At 32.4% G+C, this 16,708-nt stretch overlaps 1 long non-coding RNA gene across 1 annotated transcript in view; it reads left to right on the top strand.

Annotated features, from left to right (window-relative positions):
• The first annotated feature begins 6,562 nt into the window (after positions 1-6,562).
• The window catches only part of LOC118001242, a 97,747-nt gene continuing 87,601 nt past the window's right edge, over positions 6,563-16,708 (top strand). The window contains exon 1 of the long non-coding RNA XR_004676656.1: positions 6,563-6,656. This is a non-coding gene — a long non-coding RNA (uncharacterized LOC118001242). The remainder of the gene's footprint in view (positions 6,657-16,708) is intronic.

Below are 16,708 nucleotides of genomic sequence, written 5' to 3'. Positions count from 1 at the left end.
ACTTAGAATATATAAATGATTTGTTGGAATCACCTCTCTGAACCATTGCTGATTGTAAATATTAGATAATTTTTGAAATAAAACACTATCAAAGTATAAGTCCTGGCCCCCCTGAAAAGTTTGGTATCCTGAATTTTGTTGTTTGCATGGCACTTTTAATTTTAAAGACCTATTTTCTAGTCAACTACTGTATTTGAGTATATTTACTTTTAATATCAAATCTACTTAGAATGATCTTTTCTACTGCATCGTTGTCATGTAAGAGAGTCACTGCTTTGCCATTTAAATGCAAAAGAGTTTCCTCTTTAGTTTTTGGAGTACCGAACATTGATTTTAAATGACAGATATCTAAATCATTTACCTTGATGAGTGAAAAAATATAATTTGATGATTTTTTTTCTATCCATCAGTAATTGCTATAGTGCTTACCTAAGTGCCCCTTATGATACACAAAGGGAAGATTGAATATTTTTAAAGCCTGGTTGGTTTTAAATATTCATTCAATTGTACAACATTACACGATTTAAAGCTTGAGTAGTGTATATAGATATAGCCAACTTGACATAATAAGAAAAACTATTTAAAGCTTTAAACCATAAAAGAAATAAAGCTTTAAACGATTTAAAACTCTTTCATGAACAATGTGAATGCATAGCATTATGTACTTTGAAACTAACATTTAAAAAAATGAAATGATTATAGGATATTTATTTTGAATGGTTAGATTCTCATTTCTTTCTTCAAATGTCCAACTTCACCCAACTTTCCTACTTGTCCCTCCACAAGGATGGATAAGTCATCATGAATTCCCTTGTTTGTGTGAGTGTGTGCAAATCTTCCCCATACATAACTGTCCCCATAAAGCTCATCCTCTATCCATATTCAAGATGCATCTTTTATTTTACAAACCTTGTAGTTACCACTTAATCTTCTAATAATTTATAAACACGTTAGAGTTTACCAAGAAAAATCTGATTATTTACTTCACTATATATTTTTTTATTTACTTTATTATATTAATGGAAGTTCCACATGAGATGCTCTGAAAACATTTTCCATTATGAGCTTTCTATGAACTTAACCTCGACTCTTCCTTTCCAGCCCTCTTGCTAAACACAGATAGCCCATAGCTGCTAAATACCAAGAAAGATTCCCTCTTTTTCTGAGAACTGTTTTTGCCCAACTATTCATGAAACCAGCTGGACTTTTGCGGCTAAGCCTCTGTAAAAACTTGTCTTCCTTCCCCCAAAGTAGAACACCCCTTGACAAAGACACTTTCCTTGATCAAACTTTAGTCAAACTCTCCTTTAAACTCTCTTTTCAATAGGGCCTTAACCTTTGGATTGCATGATACTGTTCAACAGGAATACAATTAACATAAAAATTAACATGGTGGGAAATGTTCATAATACTTCTGAATGTACTTTCTTGCTTTGAAGTATATTGGTGAGGAAATGAAAAAGTAATAGCAATTTCCTTTTTATTTTAGGAAACTTAACAATTCAGAATTTCAGTGATTTGCCAAGATGATTCAACTAGTTAGAGAGAAGAGAGTAGAAAACATTACTTCTGACAAAAAAATGTTTCTCAGATCTATCACTGAGATGTAAATTGGAGGAATTAATAAATAGATATTACCTTAAGTTAAATTAACAATAAAATATAATAATCGAGTTTATTGAGTCTATTTTATAAAATATTTGGGCTTTATGTATGATTTCCTTAATTTTATACATCCCAGATTCCTTTATGTTACTGAAAGAATGGAGTTAGTGGTTACATATTGAGACATGAAGAAGAATAAACAAGGAGGGTTATAAAAATTATGTGTCTGTATATGTGTGCATGTCCTACTTCATAATCTTTTGTTATGTCTATTGGAAATTAAGTAATTTTTTATTATTAAGAAAAATACAAATCTCTATTCATTCCAGCAACACACTGATGAATGTCATCAATCTTAATGGACCATTGAAGTTCACTTACCCTTATAGTACAATTAAGTATAAAATCAACTCCCCAAACTATTTATGCTTTGCTCATATAAATAGAAACACGTTTATTTGTTATAAAGGACTAAGAATGCAGAGAACTTAAAAGATATTTTTTTATGTAAAGGCAAATTGTATTTAAACATTCATCTACTTCCTAAAGGTTCTACAAATGTAATGCCGCCTTAAAAACTGAAGGTTTTATGTAAAAATGTATTTAAATGAGTACTTTATAACTGTGTGTTCTGCATTTGGTTAGTTTATTTCTACAGTTTGTTCACTGAGGACAGTTCTTTTGTTTTATTCATCTTTTCTAAACCAGCTATTTCATCTTTACCTCCAAGCATGCAGTTTGCTTTCTCAAGTAATAGCTACTTAGTAAATGTTAAACAAGCAAATGAATACATGAAGAATCTACCAAAATAGATAAATTTACACATGTAATCTATCAACAAACTTGTACATTTACTGAATATTAAGTGTTGTCCTAGGCAACAGAGTTTTAATATAAATATCATTTTTTTTTCAAAATATAAATTCAGTGGGAAAGGTAGGCATAAAAATAAATGGATATAATTCAGTTTTGTGATGGTGGTGATAATGAGAGGTTATTGCTGGGTATCAGAGGGGTGGCATGCAGGTACCAGGAAGTCTTACCTTACGTAGGTGAAACTAAAGCCAAACCTCAGAAAATCTTAGGTGGAACTCCCCTTTTCAAAGAAATTCACAACAAAAACATTCTATTTTGTAATACTTGAAACTCTTAGTCACAGTCTGTCTGCTTCATTTCATGGAAGAGAAAGAACGCTAGGCAGTGATATTACCTACTGCATGTGCTATTCAGGCTTTAAATTGGCTTTAAGTTGGACGCATAGAGAATTCCCATTTGTGAAAGAATGGTGAATGTATCACCATTGTCCACCTACAGTGTTACGTGTTTCATGGAGAAAACTGAAATTGAGATTCAGCAAAACAAAGGAAGAAGGATGGGGAAAGTGGGATTTATTTTGACAGAGACTATAGTGTATGATCTTAGGGTTTGGTGAGGTTGTGTGAAGCCTCCTGAGAAGTCAGGAGAGCTTTTTTGCCAGTGTGTCCATGGATACAGTACTAGCTTTTCTGGAATACCGCTGCTGTGGGAAAGTGAGAACGCTAAACTAGATGATGTGCTCTGGGCAAATTATGTAAGGAACATCTCTTTTGCTTCGTTTTTGTCATCTGACAAATAGAAATAATCAGAGTATCAGCATCTTAATGTTTTTGTGAGGACTAAATAAAATAACACATTCAGTATACGTAGGGAAGTACTAATGAGCATCTACTAATTTCTCAATAAAGGTATTATCATTAATAATTTAAAAGTTTATGGTACCTACTAAGTATCCAAAGAAAACATAAAAATATCTTTCAGTCTCAAATTCCATATTTGTTAAAATATTTTTCAGGTGACAACTTGTACTCCCAGTCCTTGGAGGATTTCAGACTGTGTGTTTCTGCCAAATTATCCCTCTGTCAGTATAGTCTTTTCTATCTTGTGGATTGATTAGTCTACTTGAGTGATTTTAAAAACACACTTTGAGAACAAACTCACTATGGAAGAATAAAAGCTATAAACTACATCTCCCACATAAGATGCTCTAAAATGAGAATAAAGTGAATAATAACAGTACTGTAAACAAGAAAAGTACCATTAATAGAGCAGAGATTTTAAGAAATTATAAAAAATTATTAAGAAGTAGTTGGAATTGAATAAAATCTCTAGAGAAGTAAACCAGAAAAACAAAACAAAACAAAAAAACAAAACAACAACTCAGAGTTCAAAACATTAGAACAGGACATCTGTATAGTTAAGATGTGTGTTCCAAGATCAGAATCTAATGCATGATACAATGCATTAGAAAAGTCCCTGAAAAATAGTCAATACTGATTATTTTTGGCAGAACATTCAGAGAAGCAAGATCTCCTCTAGGCTTTTGAAGATCAGTAAGCTCCAGGGTTTCCCCAGGAGAGATCAAACACGTTCAAGAGTTTAAGAGGAAAAGCTATGTTCCAGGTACCTAGACAACCAAGTAGTATGGGGGAAACACTCATTTAAACAAGCTTCTTGGGGTGCCTGGTGGCTCAGTTGGTTAGTCTACCTTCAGCTCAGGTCATGATCCTGGGACTCTGGGATCAAGCCCTGTGTCCGCTCCCTGCTTAACAGGGAGTCTGCTTCTCCCTCTCCCTCTTCCCCTCCCCACTCTCATGCTCTCTCTTTCACTCTCTCCCTTTCAAATAAATAAATAAATAAATAAATAAATAAAATCTTTATAAAGAAAAAATAAATAAACAAGCTTCTCGTACATTTAAGCCAGCAACATACCAGGTTGGTCCCACCCTTGTAATCCTAGCCAGCATATTTAGTAGAGAAAAAGAAATAGTGGGGAAAAATAAAATTAAAAAAAAAAAAAACAGGATTCACAGCTGACATTAATGTAAACATAAAAACTGAAGGGACACAAAGTGGATTAGAATTAGAAAGTTCATTAGATTTGCCAGATATAGCTTTTAAAAAAGAAAATCAATTACACTTCATATACTAGCAATAAATAGTAAAACATATTTTAAAAATTACCATTTAAAACAGTAAGAAAGCTATAGGATATCAAAGATGAGTAATGAAAGATGTATAGGACATTTGTGGAGAAAATTATAAAATGATTTTAAAGTATAATGAAAATGAATAAATGCACATAGAAATACATATGGTGGTATTTAACAAGATGCCATTTTATAAATTTCTCCAAATTCACCCACAAATATACTCAATTCTTATTAAAATCCTGACTTAATTTTTCAAGGATTTTTGCGACCTTATTCAAAAAGTTATTTGGAAAAGCAAAAGCTCTAGTAATAACAAAGACAGTTTTCAGGAGAAAAAAATAACTCTGTAGGGAAAAATATCCTGTCAGATAAATAACAGCCTTATTATGATCTACATTTAATTAAGGAAATAAGACATTGGTATATGTATATATAAACAGACCAATGGAATACAGCCCAGAAACAGAACACTTACTCACTGTAAATTGGTGAGTAAAAGGTGGACTGTTCAAAAGTATTACATTTTTTTTTAATAGAGAAAAAAATAAAACCGAGTCATTTCATACCATTCACAAAAACAAATCCTGGAAGAAATAATGGAATGGTCTAAATGTCAAAAGACAACCTTTTTTTTTTTTTTAAATTTTATTTTATTTTGACAGAAAGAGAGAGTACAAGCAGGGAGGGGGAGAAGCAGGGAGCCTCACGCAGGACTCCATCCCAGGACCTGGGGATCATGACCTGAGCCTAAGCAAGACGCTTTCTTTTAGAGAGTTTGCTTCTCAAACCATTTCAGTTATCTGGACCAATAGGATTTTCTTCTCGGAAATTTAGAATTGTGACCCAGCTGCTTCTAGGTGACTGATGGTGAGAGTAAGGCATGTGAACAGAGGGCCGGATGTCTGGATGCTTGCACCTGGAGGGTTTTCTTATTTTCTCTTTTCCAAACGCATATTGTTTAGTTTGTCATGGAATTTAAAGTCTTTTGGACACATAAACTGAAATTGCTCTTCATTTGAACTAATATGTGTGGATTTTTATCTTTGGATTCATTCATTTATTATTCACATTTTTCCCCCACATGTTCAATAATGTAGTTCTTTAGGAAAAGAAATCCATAAGAACAATAATAACAAGAACCAAAACAAATTTTTTCTGAAAATTAATCTAGTTCTCCCAAGTGCATTCTGTTGCTTTGATGTTCTAGTGCATATATTTTAATAATAAACTACCTGTTTAGTAATAGTTCTGCTTTAGGTCATGTACAGTACATTGGATTTTATCTGTCAGGACCATAAATTATTATTTCAATTATGGATTTCAATATATTTTCCAAATTGTATTTTCTTTAAATTGGTATTAAAATCATTTGAAATAATAATGAAAATTCAAAAAGTATTGCATAAAGAAAATATTTCTCATTGAATCAGCTTTTTATTTCTTTTCTGAGGGTTATTTTCCATAAAAATTTACATAGTCTGAATGAATTACTAAATAAATTGTGGATGTAACATCAGATTTGCATTTATCTTTTATTTTTAAGTGTTCCATTGATTAAATATTGCATATTTAATGATATTACTGGCATTACTCATGCACTTCTTTAGTAAATCACGTATAAAATAAAGACTAAATTTATGAAATATATAAATCTAACATGTGACTTACACTTGGCTAAAATTTAACTCAGAGGGTATATTATGAAGTACTTTCTAGAGTAAAAGAAATCAAAAAAGTAAAGTAGAAATGCTACTTACATTAAAGCAGTCAGCGATATTAACCAAATTTGTTTAAACAACTTCAAAAGTGATAATATATTACCATTTACAATATGCCACTCAAAAATAACTATAAATCCATACTATATATCCATAATCTTATTGTTCTGCTTTTACACTTCTGGTGACTTTGAGTCTTTGTTTTCCAACAGCAATCACAAAGGGGAATTATTGCTAATCAGATTGGTAATGTGTGGATGTAGGCTCTGGAGATAACATGTTGAATGGACTGACAAGGAACCTGAGACTTGTATTTGAAAAGGAGAGTCAGAAAATAGCTGTATATGGGGAGGTGTCACTGAAGGTAAGACCTGAAGGCTGAAAAAGTACAGTCTACACTGTACAGTGTGAGGGAAAACCTTCCAGGCTAAAGGAATAGCATATTCCAAGACCCTGAGGTGAAGAATAATTAGACATATTTCAAGGACTGAACCATAGTGTCTATCTTGGAACCCTGCAAATTTGAGATGTTACACTGCACTTTACAATTTCATTCATTTATGTATTATTCATTAAAGCAACACCTGTTACCACTGGAGAAATATTATTTAATAAAAAGAAAGGAAAGAAAAAAGAAAGGGGAAAAAGGAAGGGAGGAAAAGAAAAGCATCTGTTTTTTTTTAAAACTAACTTTCTAATAAAGGCAACCAACATTAAACAGTCTCACAATAATAATTTGACTTTGTGGTATATAAACTTCTGACCCCTTTTATCAAAGAAAAGTGAAAACTGATATCAACAGATGTAGAATAAAATTGTGCTAAATTTTCTTGAATTATGTGATACTATTTTTACTTCATTTGAGCTTATAATCATCTACTCAGCACATTTACTGCTCTTAAATCTTCTTCATTTATGTTCACTTCTTACTTTCCACTGTCTCTATATTGTTATTTTTCTTATTGTTATTAAATCATTCATTTGCAAATAAAAATATGCTAAAAAACATACTTGAAGCCTAGGTCCACATCTTCTCACTTTTCATGCTTGAAATCATAACTAATAACCAGGAGACCATCACAACAAAAAACTTTTCAATGAAACAGAGAGCACAAATACATATAGCTGTGGACTAAAGCAATTGACCATATGAGAACACACCTGGGAAGTCTCCCTGTTACAGCACCCCACCCCATCCCCCCACCCCACCCTCCCACCCCTGGCAGAGAATGACTGAGGAAGTGGAGCAGGTCTACTAATGGTAGAAATCTGCTGGACATACCTACTCTGAGAACGAAAGGACTCACTCTTGAGTGGGAAAAGCTGCAAATAGGACTGAGATCCATTTTGACTGCTTCATTAGGGAAAACACATAGACAAAGCAGGAAGGTTATGTGATGGTAGTAGGTGTCACAAAAGTGACAAATCTCCAAAAAGCTGCATCTGCTACAATGGAGGGAGCAGTTAGGAAGCAGGAGCCCTCCGCTACAATAGCAGTTTCAGGTGAAGGAACTTTAGAAGCTCAGTGGTGGCTATAGAAACACTCCTGAACAGATGATGTTTGAGAAGCAAAAGAGATTTTAAGGTAACAGCCCATCATGTTAGAAATAAAAGGCAGGGGTGCCTGGGTGGCTCAGTCGTTAAGCTTCTGCCTTCGGCTTGGGTCATGAACCCAGGGCCCTGGATCGAGCCCCTCATCGGGCTCCCTGCTCGGCGGGAAGCCTGCTTCTCCCTCTCCCACTCCCCCTGCTTGTGTTCCTGCTCTCACGGTCTCTCTCTCTGTCAAATAAATAAAATCTTTAAAGAAATAAAAGGTAGAGCTTGGGAGCAGAGAAACCTATAAAATTCTCCTGGCCCTTCACTACCCTCACCAGGAAACTTCTATTTATTTTTTCCCCCAGGTTTATTGAGATATAACTGAGAAATAACATTGTGACAGAGTAAGTTGTACAATATGATTTGATATGTGCATATATTGTGAAATGATTACCATAATAAGGTTATTTAACACATTTATCACGTCACACGTGTTTATTGGGGGGAGGATGATATGAGAACATTAAAAATCTGCTGCCCTTAGCAAATTTTAAATATACAATACGGTATTGTTAACTACAGTCATCACCCTACTTTGGATCCCCAGAATAAATTTGGTTAGTTTGTGTTTTATAATTGAACTATTTCTAGTAATACTTTTCAAATCTGAGTCTTAATTTTTGTCATATTGATATAATTGAAGAAATATATAAAATATGTAAGTAATATATTTTTGAATTACTATCATTCAAATTATCAATAAACATTAGCTGAAATGATATCTTAAAGAACACATTTAATTAACTGGAATTCACAGCTCTGTTCTGAATATGGAGACTACCTGCAAGATAGTGTGTGGATCACAATCTAGAGATAGGAAAGGGTGTTGTTATGGATATTTTAGTTTCATATAATGGCAGTATAAATTGTTTTGAATTATAAGCTACACAAAAGCTAGGACTATTTCCTACAGAGTACAAAATCATTGGGAAATTCAAAGACGTTATTTAGGTTACCAAATTTAAAATGACATTGTATATATACTGGTGCATCTCATTATTTCTGCTTTTATGTTGTGAAGAATATTATCAGGTTCACTTTATTTTGATAATCTTTTCCAATTTTCAAGTTATTTTTTGTTAAATTAATTTTAAAGTAAACGATAATGTCTTTTTGTCAATCAAGTTAAATATGCATAAAAATATAACTATAAATGTAAATAATTACTGTGGGGCGTCACAAGATAAAGCAGTTAAAAAGTACAGGAACACTGCTTTGGTAACTGCATAATGAAGAGTGAGAATATTAATCTGTTGGCTTCATTAGGAATTTCTAGTACCATTTAATTTTCATAAGGAAGTATATACTATATTATTATTGATATATTCAGTATTTAAATAAGAGAGCATTTATGTTGGTCATTAAATTCCCCTCAAGTTTTACTAGTTAATACACAGTTTGGTGAACTAAAAGAGGTGTTAAATATGTTTACTTATCTAGAGTAAAATAAAGGAACTGAAAAATGAACTCAAAATGTGTGAAATGAATAATTTCATTCACATTTGGCTTTAATTACCATAAGTGTAAATATGAAGATTTTAGACATGGCCCACTCCCCTTTAGATTTCTGTAAGGTAGGCAGTTTTGCTGTTGTGGATTAAATAATTTCTCTGTGCAATAGGTATCTTACTCTCATTGGACTTAACTAGTGGAGAGAAAGTTGTATAAAATGTAACTCTTGTTTGCTTTGTAAAATTGTTACTATTTCCTTCTACTTTGTAACATTTATCACATAACATTTTCCATTTTTGACTTCCCAATATTGGCTAGAATATTCACTTCTCAATTTCTTTTCCTATATTTTGGTTAATATCCTTATTCATTCTGTTCATTGTTGGTTATTTCTATATTTCCACTGCTTACTCGCTCACCATCTGTCATTCTCCCTTCCCACTCCCTGCCTCTTTCTACATTTTTTTTTCTTTGTGTAGATGACATCAGCCTAGTTTTCACTTGCCTTTCTTCCAGTTCTATTCTGTTCTTTTCTGTGTTCTTTATCTCTTCTTCTCTGTTGTGTGCCTTGAGAAATAACCAAATCATATCAACATTTTCAAATTCATTAATCTTCCAGGATTCCCAGGGCAGTGATGGTTTGGGGATAACATAAGAAAGAGACTCTTCTGATACTAAATTTAAAGAAACATGAGAAAGTTTAAATAACTTGTGAGAAAGTAAGTTTATTACCAATGTCAGTAATGACTTAAAAACAGGGTTTAAATTAAGAAGGAATTAAAGAATTTTAAGTGATAGAAATAGGGCCCTTGTTTAATTCACAGCACAGACATCACAGTATATCTTACAAGTGTTCTGATCACTTCCTTTGAGTACTAAACACTACAGCTAGCACAATATTCATACTCTGGTAATATTGCCATTTTTCCTTATTTATTGTGTGAAACCTTAAGCTCATTAAAGTTCTGCCTTTACACAATTACAGTATGGCTTATAGATTAGCATTATCAATCAGTGCCATGCTTTCTCTGAAATATCCCTATATTTTATTTTTTAAGATTTTAGTAATACCACCACTATATTATTTTTGTGAATAATGAGTCATATGATGTTTATAAAATTATTAGCATATATCTTACAATTTCATATTATTCCATGCTATTAGTATGTATTTTAAAAATATGTTTTAGAACATAAACAAATTTAACATTTGCTTTCATTCCCTTACCATCCTCACTAAAATAGTTACAAATGTTAAACATATTTATGAGGTAATAGGTTAAGGAAAAAATATCAGTTAATTGAAAAACTGTGGAATTATTGTCACTGGAATTTGTCTTTTGCTCTTTTGAAATAAAATGTCAGAATTTTCATATTACATTCATTGATTAACTCATATTTACTTCTTCTTATCTCAGACTAACCTGTGATGTCAAAGGGGATATTACTTGAAGTTTTAGGTTAATGCATACAATTTAAATTATGAATTGGAAAACTTCAGTGGAATAATTTTTCCTGAAAGATCATAACTTGCCTTGTCTTCCATCTATGTAGCATACAAAATCACATGTATAATAAATATATAATTTGATTTAAATATTTAACAGTGGAAATCAAATTCTGTTATTCCAAGAGACTTACAGGAGTCCATAGATGTTAAAACTGTGATTGTTATAGTAAACTTTACAGATTGCTACCATGACAAAATGATTTCCTTTATAGTAATATACCCAAAAAGCATTATGAAGGCCTCGCATGGAATGTTATAGACTAAATCAAATACAATATTTTTATATGAGACAAAAACCTTAAAATATAAGGTATTGACACTTATTTGAAGAGAAAACCAATACAAACATAACAAATATATTAATTTACTGATACTTATTAATTGCTTGTGTGTGTTAAGTGATTATTTTTAAAGATATAAATTATACATTTATTGAACATTCAATACAAAAAGTGTTTTGAATCGCAGTTTAGTGAAGCAAAGCAAATGTCATGAGAGATATGTCATTTCAGTTTTGGTCAATCAAAGGACAAAGTAAGAGGCTAAAATATCTTTGTAAGAGAATAATAGGACAAAACTATATAATGTGTTATTCACTTTATTTGTATAAAATATATTTGTTTTTCTGCAATTCTAGAGTATCAGCATATATTATTTATGAGCAGTAAAGAATAAGGATACCATTCATATTGTAAACATCATTATTTTGACATTTTTTATATTCTAACTGGGACTCTACTGACTCAATGGCATTATGATTTGTATCTCATTTGCTGAAGTTTTCCATCATAAGACAGTATTCTGATAAAATCTGTTACAGAAATTTTCAAAAAATGTAAGTTTCTTCTAATGGATGACTTTTTTTCTACTGCTTCTCCTTAGAAAGATATTATGAGCTTAATTAAAAAAAAACTTAATTGTTCAGATTCAAGAAAAGATGAAATTAACAAGAATAAATTACTCTCATACTTGACACCAACCAAAATAGGTAAAGTGTATAAAACAATAGTTTTCAAGACACTGGGCATCACAAAATGAATGATAGTGAATCCTGAAAAGTGGAAAACAATAGTGCAAGCCCCAAATTTGCCCAAAATTACTGCTCTGAAAAAGTTTGCAGGCCATGCCACAGGGAGTGGGAAGTCAGGCAGAACCAGAGGACACCCGGGAGACAAAGCTTACAGTCTAGGTAAAGCAAGGTAGTTAGAGTTCACAGGACAGAGCAGCAGCAAGGAGAAAGCTGAACAGAAAGAGAACTCTGGCAGTCTGCAGAGGGTGCCCTGGGTAGTCTGCTTAGTGCGATCAGCCAATGTAGGTTAAGAAACTAGTGTGGAACGTGGATAGAACCACTGCAAGGTTTGGAGGTAAGAATGCATGCCGGTCACAAAGGATCAGAAATTTTTATTCATAAAATATAGAAATACGAAAGAGTGTAAGATGGATTGTTACCATTAATAAGTACTAGGGCTCATACAAATATCAGTTTTAACATAAAACAGTAACAGTTATAAAATGGCAGAAATGAAATTTTAAGTGATATCATATGTAAGAGCAGCAAGAAATCCTCAAAAACCTGGGTTTGTATCAAGCATTGACCTTTTCAAGATTCTTTGTTTCCAATAATTTATTTTAAATATCTGGGTTTTGTCAAGATGGCCCTAGCCCATATGATTCCTGGTTATGTAACTACTAGAATAGCCCTTTTCAGTGGTATGAAAAGAAAGAGATGATACTATGATAAATTCTCATTTTCCGTATTCAGTTTGTATCTACCTTGTGGATAGGAAAATGCCTACATTTGAAAGCTTCATGGGATCTCACCACAAGGCCTTTTTATTTTTATTTTTAAAAATTTTTAAAAGATTTTATTTATTTATTTATTTGAGAGAAAAAGAGCGAGCACAAGCAGGGGGAGCGGCAGGCAGAGGGAGAAGCAGGCTCCCTGCTAGATCCCTGGACTCTGGGATCATGACCTGAGCCTAAGGCAGGCGCTTAACCAACTGAGCCCCCCAGACATCCTGCCACAAGGCCTTTTTATTTATTTATTTTTTTATTATTTTTTTATAAAGATTTTATTTATTTATTTGAGAGACAGAGAATGAGAGACAGCATGAGAGGGAGGAGGGTCAGAGGGAGAAGCAGACTCCCCGCTGAGCAGGGAGCCTGATGCGGGACTCGATCCCAGAACTCCAGGATCATGACCTGAGCCGAAGGCAGTCGCTTAACCAACTGAGCCACCCAGGCGCCCCACACAAGGCCTTTTTAAATGATAATCTAAGAAGGTGATAAACAAAACTGTCTTTTTATTGTATGTCAAATGAAAGATATGAAAGGCATTTATACAGAGAGCAAGGAAATATTTTAGATATGTTATGAATTGTCTAATAAAGAAATGCATTTTTATGCATTCATATTGAAAGACTCAATGCTATTAAAAAATGTCAATTTCCTCCAAACATATGTATAGACTAAATGCTAACACAATAAAAATAGTAGCAGGATTTTGATGGAAATGCGAAAGCTGACTATGAAATATACATGAAAATTCTATTGTCAAATCTAGCTAATAATTTGAAGAAAAAGTACAGAGAGCAAGAACCTAAGATAACAGAAACTTAATATAAAACACAAGTATTAAGACATAAAAAAGTATGGGTTGAAAGTGTAATTTAACTTAAGTTTATAGTTTCAATTATTTTGAAAATTTATCTATGTTAAATATTCCTACTGCTTTATAGTGCTAGATACATGAAATGTTAGAACATTACTTTCCTAATTGTCTTTAATATTAGAAACAATCCTGTAATTTTCTTTTTGTGTTATTAATCTTCAATTTTACCTAGAAAACAGTTTCTGTAAGTGAGCTAGTTTTTTGCTAAACCTAGACATAACAGCAGTTGGAAAGTAAATAAAACAAAAAACGGACAGTTAAAAAATATTTTATGTCTTTTCTCATACTTAAACAAAATAGCAAAATACTGTCTCAACTTAATCTAAGTGCCGTTACTTTAAAAAGCTTAATAATTACTATGACTTGATTTGATGAACTCTACTTCCCATCCCCTAGTATATTAAGAACTGGTATTGTTCACTTAAAGCTTATTATACTATGGCTCATGTTATTTCTTCCTATCCTGGAATGTCAGCCCACATACATTATTCACAGGAAGCAGGGTGAACTTTAAATAGGGAGATTATACTGGAGGGAAATGAGAAAGCCATCATTCTCAATTTTACCCCATACTGTTATTAAAGGTTATATAGACAGTGATCTTTCTTTTCCCCACTTTTATTTAACGCTTTTTCTTCTTCCTTTTTTCTTTCTGATTATCTTATTCCTTTTCATCTCCCATAACATCCACATAATTCTTGCCTTTTTTCTGTATTGTGTGAAGGAACTAGTTGAGTTATTTTAAATGATTTACTGTCTTCATGTTGTGAGCTAGACATTGAAATAACTTATGATGAATAACATATTGTATACTATATGACTTCCTTCTATTCTTTGTCTAAAATGTGGTCGATCTGAATTTAAGTCATTAAGTATGAAAATATTTGCCTGAAGAATTTGAACAGCAAGTTTCAGGCTAGTATAAATTAAATTATTAAACAATGACAATTGCAATGGAAATGCTAACAGACCTTTTACTAAACAATAAACTATGCAATTATAGACAGTGTTCCCTGACAATCATGTGCTTACTTATCAGCAAAATGTTTCCATAACAGCATTTCCATGTTAGATGACTGACAGATACTTAAACACTGCAGGGAACATATAAAAGTTTTGCTTATTATTTATACTCAGTTCATAATTTCTGAGGAAGTATTTAAACTGGAAACTTATAAAGTGACATATTCAATTTTATTGATATTTGAAATTTTGGTCATAAAATAAAAAGTAGCAGTATAATCTAGAATCTTTTAAATTAAGTGTAAAACTCAGTGTTACTAATAATCACTACAAGAAAGTTTATATCCACACAAAAACCTGCACACATATTTTTATAGCAAGCAGCTTTTTTCATAATTACCAAAAGATGGCAACATCATGTGGCTATACTGATATCCATAGATTAAATCAATGAATTAGAAGAGACATCTTCCATGCAGAAGAATCCCAAATAATTTGGTAAATATGCCATCTTCTGCGAGATGTAACTTAATTCTCCACTCTTTAAGAGTGGACTGTACAAAGTGTTTTCCTTTCAGACTTGATGGGGAGCTAGCAAGTAATTTTCTGGTGGAGAAACCTCTCAAACACTACTTCCACTATTAACAACAGTGATACGTCATGTTGATAGTTTTTGCCCTTGATATGAAGTAATGAAGGGCACTTTACCTTAGTGGCCTTCATACCCAAAACACACAACCCCAGTCTAACAATGAGGAAAATAGATATAAATCCCAGTAGAAGAATATTCTGCAAAATTCTGCAAAAAAGGACCAGTATTCCACAAAACTACCAAGGTCATCAAGAACAAGGAAAGTCTGAGAAACCGTCATAGCCAAGAGGAGCCTCAGGAAATATGATGACTAAATATAGCGTCATGTCCTGGATGTGATACTAGAACAGAAAAATGGCATTAGGTAAAAAAAAAGAAAAGAAAAAAAGGAAATCTAAAAAAAGATGGACTTTTAGTTAATAATAATATGAAAAATACAGTTTCTGAAATTGGTAGCATCGAAAGAAAATATTAATAAAAGTTAGAGCAAATATCATTCAGTTGAAAACATGTTGAAAAGGTAATTTTCATAGACAATACATTCAAGGAATACATAATAACAATTTAGAAAACAAAACAAGTGGAAATTGAGAAATACATCAACAAAGAAATAATAGATGAGAATTACATCAGAAAATCCCAAGTCTTCATATGTAACTGGGCCCCCAAGTGTTCAAAACTGAAAACAAAGAAAGATCTAAATGTAGACACAATGTAATGACGTTTCAGGAAACCACAGGAGAGAGCAAAATCACATTAGTTTAATTAGGAAAAGGTAAAATAAAGATCATTACCAGAGAAATCAGAGTCATACTGGCATCTAACTTCTTATCCCCAACACTAAATTGCTACAAAATGCGGGTGAAATATAAAAACAATAAGATGCAAAAACAAATGGACCTTAGAATAACTAATTTAATACATAAATAGTGTTTATGTAAGTCATAAAATATAATTTTGAGAAAATAACATTTAAATTAAGAAATAATTAAATGTGTAGTTTAAGGTTTTTGATTAACACAAATAGTGCTACAACTCTCTAAGAGAGTTGCATGTGGTTACAACTTCTCAGGAAGCTTTTTCTCTCTTGTTTGGCTCAGAGTTGAGGCAAATTCATTTGCATTCTTTAGGGAGTTGAGAGAAATGGGGATAGTGCGATTGTTGTTTACCTTTACCGTTATTCTGAAGATATACCTTTTTATGTCTCCAGCTTTGTTGGGAGGGCTGCTACTTGACTCCATACACTGGATACCGGACCTTCACAGCAGACCATCTTACCTGATGCAAAACTAAAACTCAAATTTACATGTATCAACAAAGGTTTTCAGGATAAAAGTAGCTTCAGTAATCATTTGCCTTACTACTCCAGGCTCCTGAGTTTTCTTAGTATGACTTGGTAGGGCCTCTTATTTTTCTGTTATTTTGATACACTTGAGGATTTAAAAATAAAAATATTTTACACAGCATTTTTACTTTTTATGTGTGTGGAGGGATAGGTTCAAATAACCTAGCCATTCATGTTCCCAGAAATTAAAGTAACCTACACATGTAAGAAAGTTATTTCCATCATTGCAAATGGCAAGATTTCATTCTTTTTTATGGCTGAGTAATATTCCATTCCACATCTTCTTC

Source organism: Mirounga leonina, unplaced genomic scaffold (assembly GCF_011800145.1).
Source record: "Mirounga leonina isolate KUSES-001 unplaced genomic scaffold, KU_Mleo_1.0 Mir_53, whole genome shotgun sequence".
Lineage (NCBI taxonomy): Eukaryota > Metazoa > Chordata > Mammalia > Carnivora > Phocidae > Mirounga > Mirounga leonina.
The sequence above is the reverse complement of the archived record's forward strand: the minus strand, read 5'-3'. Positions and strand labels throughout refer to the sequence as shown.